At 31.9% G+C, this 7298-nt stretch overlaps 1 protein-coding gene across 3 annotated transcripts in view; it reads left to right on the top strand.

Annotated features, from left to right (window-relative positions):
• LOC149410477 (uncharacterized) overlaps positions 1-3764 on the top strand; it is a 150641-nt gene extending 146877 nt beyond the window's left edge. For all 3 annotated transcript variants that reach the window (XM_089647751.1, XM_089647750.1, XM_089647749.1), the window contains exon 10: positions 2293-3764. The gene's annotated coding sequence lies outside the window, so the exon portion shown is untranslated. The remainder of the gene's footprint in view (positions 1-2292) is intronic.
• Positions 3765-7298: the final 3534 nt, after the last annotated feature.

Consider the following 7298-nt stretch of genomic DNA (forward strand, 5'->3'; position numbering starts at 1 on the left):
TGCTCACCATAAAAAATGGAAAGCTACTGGTGACCAAAATGAGTATGAAATGTTCAGTAATCTCAGAGCAGTTGTTAGAAGAAATGTTCATATAGCATTCCGAACGTATGTCGACTCAATAGAGAGTGATATCAAGCATGATCCCAAGGCATTTTGGGACTACGTAAAATCACTGCGCAAGGATGGTGGTATAACAGACATCATGATGCATGGTGATCGGGAAGTTAGAGGAGCGGATGTAGCCAATGCATTTGCAACCCATTTCCAATCAGTGTACAGTAATGAGCCTCCATTACTAAATCCCATTTCTGCTTCCAAGTTGAATGTGAAGGGAGCCCAAAACATTGATATAAGTCATATAGACGAATCAGATGTTAAATCTTCAATTAATAACATGAAACATACACATTCACTTGGGCCAGACTTTCTTCCAGTATTTTTTTTAAAAGGATGTGTTGAATTTTTAAAAATGCCACTAAGTTTTATATTCAACCTATCTTTAGATACTGGTATATTTCCTGATTCCTGGAAAGTCTCAAAAATTTGTCCCATTTTCAAAAGTGGATCAAAGACATCTGTCGAAAATTTCAGGCCAGTGGCAATACTTTCCGCCCCGGCTAAGTTATTCGAATCGATAATTCATAAACATGTGCTGTTTCAAGTAGAGCCTTTCTTAATATCGGAACAGCATGGGTTTAGAAAAGGTCGATCAACAGATACTAACCTACTGGTACTCACAGATTATGTTTCCAAATCTTTAGATAAGGGCTACCAAGTAGATTGCTCATATAATGATTTCTCGAAGGCATTTGATACCGTAAACCATGACATATTATTAAATAAATTGTCAACTATAGGTTTTTCTTTACGGTTTCTCATATTCTTTGCAAGCTATTTTACTGGAAGAAAGCAATTTGTATCTCATGGAATATTCATGTCAAAATTATTCCTTGTACTCTCAGGCGTTCCACAGGGCTCTAATTTAGGACCGCTCCTCTTTCTAATTTTTATTAACGATATTACAGAAAATATTCTGCATTCCAGGTCACTTCTTTTTGCTGATGACCTAAAACTATTCTTGGAAATTAAAACTTTAGAAGACTGCATTCGACTCCAATCGGACATTAATAGAATTGTTGACTGGAGTAAACGGAATCGGATCGAATTCAATATTTCTAAATGTTTCATTCTTTCTTTCACAAGGGCACGTCATACTTGGTTTTACCGGTATACCATGAATGCCCGAAGTTTAAAACGTGTCTCCACTATGAAAGATCTTGGCATCATGTTTGATAGTAGGCTGACATTTCATGCTCATATCGAAATGACGTGTAGTGCTTCACTGAAAATGCTGGGCTTCGTCCTACGCACTGCGATGAATTTTAGAGACACCCGGGTTCTCCAAGTGCTATACATTGCGTTGGTTAGGAGTAGGCTTGAGAGTGGGTCGGTGGTTTGGAGCCCACATCAGGTGAAGTATTCCCTCATGTTGGAGAGAGTGCAGAAGAAATTTCTGAGATTCCTCTACCTGAGGGAGTATGGCTACTACCCGTGGCTCTATCCTACTGACTTTCTCTTGGGCATGCTCGGTATGAACCATCTACGGGTCAGAAGAGATGTGCATATTGTATCACACTTCTTCAAACTGATTCGTGGATGGTTGGTAAATCCGACTATCATGGAGAGTATTAGTCTCTATGTTCCTGATGGTTATCTCCGTCACCGACAGCATAGACTGTTTTATCTCCCGGCCTGCAGGACTAACTTGCCAATGGTCATGCCGGTGGGGAGAGCAGTCTTGCTGTTGAACAGAATTAATTCGGATATCGACATATTTAGCATCGGTGAAGCTGCCTTTAAAAGGCAAGCTCTATTGATGCTGGTATAGTTTATACACCGCTAACTATTATGTAATACCATTTTACAAATATACTTAAAAACGAAATAAAATGTAATTTTGTAATGTTTTTAAAGGAATAAACAAATTGAATTGAATTGAAAAGAGAGGGAGGCTTAGATGATTTGAGCATGTAGAGCGAATGAGCAAAGAAAGGAGTGTAAGGAGAATATATGATGCAAATGAGGATGGTAACAGAAGTCGGGGACGCCCGAGGAAGACATGGCACAGTCAAGTGAATTAGATATTGAGTCGGGCCATGTCAAGAGTCAGAATAATAGAACAGTATGTATGAGACGATGTGTGAATGTGAATGAGGCAAGGAGTGTGTGCCAACACAGTTAGTTAGTTATATTTGATTTAATGTTATTAATTTTTCTTTTCTATTTTTTCAGATCTCGGTGATAAAACTCTCACACAACATTCCTGAAAACTGCTGAAAATGGATGAACCTTTGTACTGCTCCTATAAAACAGTATTGAAAAAATTAATATTAAAAGAAAAAATAATTACATCCAATAACCTACCTAAACAAATAATAGGTAACAAACTTGATCAAATTCAGTTTCATTGTTTTCTCCCACCTTGTACTGTAGGGGCATGCAGAGAGAATATACTGCCACATAGTACTTTCCTGTCACAATATCTTTACTGTATTGTTGTAACATCATCCAAAACTAAAGCAGAGATAATCTATACAAACGCAATCTTCTAAAAGATAAGCATTATAATGTTATTTTATATAAACATACGCCAGTATATTATAATTAAAAATATTTTATAAACAGTAATAAACATATGCCAGTATATAATTACAAATATTTTAAAATAGTATTAGAGGAATTTGTATATTACATTTTTATACATTTTAAATAATAATATTACATTTTAATATTGTATTATTATAATCTGAATGGAATTTCTTACGTGGGCATTGATATAATAATATAATTATAGATAATAATTTAATTTAAAAAATTTACGATGAACATACCTTTAATTTTATAAGATGTTATAATATATACAAATGTTCTAAAAATAGAGATAAATAATTAGTTTTTAATGATACGCCGAAATAATGTCAATATTTCTTTGTAAAAATTTCTGTTAGTGCATTATTTATCTTAACTTTATGACCCTAAGACCAAGTCTTAAATAGTGTGAATGTTTCAGAAGAAAAACAATTTTCAAAATTATTTTGATTGGTAAAAATACAAAATTAATAATATTATTTGGTAGATTCTGGAAAATCATTTTAAAAAGGACATGTTTGAATGTATTTGTGACTCTTACCCTGCAAATGCCCAAATATACTGGATCAACTCCATTTAAAGATACTGGATCAACTCTATTTAAAGATACTGAATCAACTCCACAGTTTTTGATCCATCACTGCCACACAACACACCAACGATCTCTTTAAAATGATTTGCCTGTACCATAAAAAATAGAAAAGTAACGCACTTATGAGGTCTTTAATAAGGTTATTAGGGGTGTGAAAATTATATTCAATAACATACTATGCATTGTATGTTTGACTTTTGTAATATTTTATTGAATAAAGGCAACAAATTGGCTAAATGTCTAAAATTACACATGTTCCTAAAATTGAAATGGTTTGTAATGTGCAAATATAAAGTATAATATTATTATTATCTGCAAATTAGCAAACTTAGAAGTTCGTAAATTATCCTGGAAAATTAATGTTTTTAAGGTTCCTACCTATCAACCAATTAATTAATATCAATTTTTGTGTAGGTATAATTTTTGACAAAAAAACAAATTGATTTCATAATAATGTCTTGTAAGTTACAAATGATTGTCTTACATTGTATGTATTGAAATGGCTTACCTTTTCAATACTATTTGTCACATACATTTTCGTATATTTACTAAATGATGAAGTACATAGGTAATGTAAAATATATTATATACATTTATGAAGCGTTCAGTGTGATTACAGACACCCTATTATTCTCTGTACTACATTATTATATAGCGCGAATGTAAACAATCCTTTTTTTTATATATCATTGAAATGAATATTAATTGATCATGTTCATTTTTTTCTGTCTTTGTGTTGATCAATTAAATGTTTTTGCATATTGTCTGCTTTCAGGCAAAACTCGCTATACTACAATTTGAAAGTTTGAAGATGGTTTTATATTATAGATTTGTATGTTATAAAAATGTATCCAACTTTGATTTTAAGGGTTAGTTTTGTTATTTACAGATAAGGTTACCGATAGTGCAATGTGCAATAACATAACTTTCTAATATTGTTATCTTGACGATAATATGATGCCAACGAGCAGTACTACTTTCTTGAGGTTAGGCACTATGCGATGCTGCCGATAGCGCTATCAGATACAAAAATAATTTGTCATGATTCCGGATGCTTATTATTTTCTAGAATATGTATAGAATTTGTGACAATTTTCTTGACTTAAAGTAATTCGCATTATGCATTACGCGATGTTTTGTCATTATTAAATGAATTATGCTATGAACATTTTATATGATACGTAATGTATCGAGTTTACGTTTGCAGACGTCAGTCCCGAAAACGTTGCCTTTGGCTTATCCCATAGATAGGGATTTTCATCTGATAGCCGTTGCTACGACTTTTACAACCAATTTTTAATTTGTCTTTGATCTGAAAACTTTCAAATTGCAAACTTTGATGTCTGTACTTTGTAGTAGGCGACTTTTGCTTGAACACTGATGATATTATATGTATCTGAATTCATGTGATGAATATCTTGCAATATATAAATAATCTCTGAAAGAGTGTGTAATGACAAGGTGTGATCTACGAATCCTATTTCATGTAATAGTTTTATTTGTATATTTCGATTGCTGCTCGTTCCAACGCATTGCAATAATCATTAAACAGCTATTATTGATAGATATTCTCTAGTTGATAAAATAGTTATAATACATTATGATAATAGCAGCGGCGTTAAGTCATGAAGTCATTTTAAATAATCGTCTGTTATTCTTTTTAACTACATTGTTAGTATTTCAATTATTTCATGAGCCTTTTGGCGTCCCGCTTTCAATATAGACTTCCCTCAAGTATCCTCCAGTTTTGTGGCAACTCTCGCTCATCCGAAGCTGACAGCTTTTGATAGGTTATCAACCCAACTTACCTGTGGGCGATATTTATTTTGATTCCCCATCTGATAATATCGATTTTCTAACAATCGTGTCAATTGCCCAAGGATGATTGTGACAGTAAAGTTAACAACCTTTCACTTATCGGCATTGATTTTTGGGTTATTATTCTGTGTTGCGCTTCCACCTTCTTTACCAAATGTTTCCGACAGTGTTAGTGTCCATCATCAGGGCAGGTGTGATTGATCCTTCCACTTGCTCCTTATCACTGTATAGCTCTTTCTGTCGCGCAGGAACATGGCTCTTTTCACAGTTCTTTGTTGTCGATCATTATTGTCACAACGTTATTCGAGAAGTGGTAGTACTAGTAGTACACTGACATTTATTGAATACACGGGCCACAAAGGTATTTCACCACCTCTGATTACTCTTCGAGTAACGTGTATTATCTCTGTATAAACGCCTGTTTTTACTGGTATATTAATTCTATGCTTAAAGTTACTTGACGGGTAGTTACTTAGCTGTACACTAGCTGAGTCCTAACTACTCCTAACCGTCTGGAGCCAATGAGACCATGTCACCAAACGCGGCCAAAGCCATTTCAAGCGACGTTTCAGTTCGGAATGGTGGGCGATACTGAGAATATCTTCCACTCTTTTATGTATTTTGCTTTGAGAAGAAGTCCATGACTTAGCGCCTCTACTTGTCTTATGGATATGGAATAACCTATGGGTGCTATGACTTGTGTCGTATTGATGAATAAAGTTTCCAAAAAATATTTGCCAGTTTTTTTTATAATGTTAAATTTCTATAGCTCCTAGCTATGAGAAACTAATTTTAGTCCAACATTAGCTGCAATATTAGACGTAAGCCTTAATAATAAAGAGTATTTTTTACATCTACATATTATAAATAAATAAATAATGATTATTAATTACATATAGAAAAGTTCATAAATTCTCTGTGTAACTTTGTTTGAAATTATATACATATATACGATCTCCTAAAAATCTATGTAAAAAATACTAAAAATGGATTTTTATTATTTTGTTGTTGGTTAATTTATGGATGGTTATTATTGATTAAATAATGGATAGATAATTAATTAAACTTTGACGTCAAAGTGCCTAGATAAATTTATTAACATATTTTTATATTAAGTTTAAATTTATGATATTTGCGAAAATGTTCCTGTTTTTAAAAGTTTTTTGAACTCACTTGTTTCTGTATTCTATTTTTTATTGTTTTAAATACTATTCAGCCTTAAAGGCAGTATAAAATGATGTTAACCCCTTGGATACACATTAGCTTGAAGCTTTTAGTCAGTACCCACTGCAGGATTCAAACTCTTTCAATTTTAAGCACTTTAACCATCTGAATTTTGGAAAATTGATTTTTCGCTGTCATTTTGTTTTATAATATAATATAAATCTTGGTGCTATAATGGTTTAGCTTAAACATTGTATAAAAATTGCACTGTTTATATGAAAAGTAATGTTCTATTCTAAAATTGAAATATAAATATTAAAAAAATTTGAAGCACAGCTCAAAAAAGACATTAAATTAACAGCTATTAGAAAAACTTCTGAAAAAAAAAAAATTTAGGTACCTACTAAAAGAATGTTAACCCGTGGTGGATTATAAAAAATTCTTGTATAAAATTTTAAATCAATTTATATAATATATTTTTTTCAATGAGATTAAACTATTCTTATAATATTTTCTTTATTATTATATTATATTTTGATATAACATTATTATGTCTCAAACATTCCATCTGAATTTATATTTTAAGTAAATAAATTGTTATTTATAGATAAAAGTACCTATTGGAAGATTATTATTAATTTATTTTTTTAAGTTGAGTATTTAATGCCTACGAAGACGATCTTTAATGCAAGACATTTTTTCAGTACAATGTGAATGATAAATTATTATAATTGAAAAATAAAACAAATCTAAAATCATGCATGGGAGAATATCTTGAAGAAAAGGTTTCTTTTTTTTCTAATACAATAGAATCTAACTAATCGAACCTAATGATACTGAATCACTGAAATATGTGGACATCTGTAAATTTACCCAATTGACAATTGCTTTTTCACAATCAAACCATTTTTAAAAACGGTATCCCAACTCAAACAAAATTATTCATAAACTGATCGTTCCTCTGACTCTGAAAACCTTTTCCCCCCCTTGGGGCCTATGTCATCTTTGGAGATGCTCTTTTTAATCAAAGAGAGGAGTGATTCTGGGTCTTAAAGCAATCTGTTTTGTAGGAGGG

This window comes from Hesperophylax consimilis, chromosome 27 (assembly GCF_061612785.1).
Source record: "Hesperophylax consimilis isolate HC1 chromosome 27, BYU_Hcon_1.0, whole genome shotgun sequence".
Taxonomy (NCBI): domain Eukaryota; kingdom Metazoa; phylum Arthropoda; class Insecta; order Trichoptera; family Limnephilidae; genus Hesperophylax; species Hesperophylax consimilis.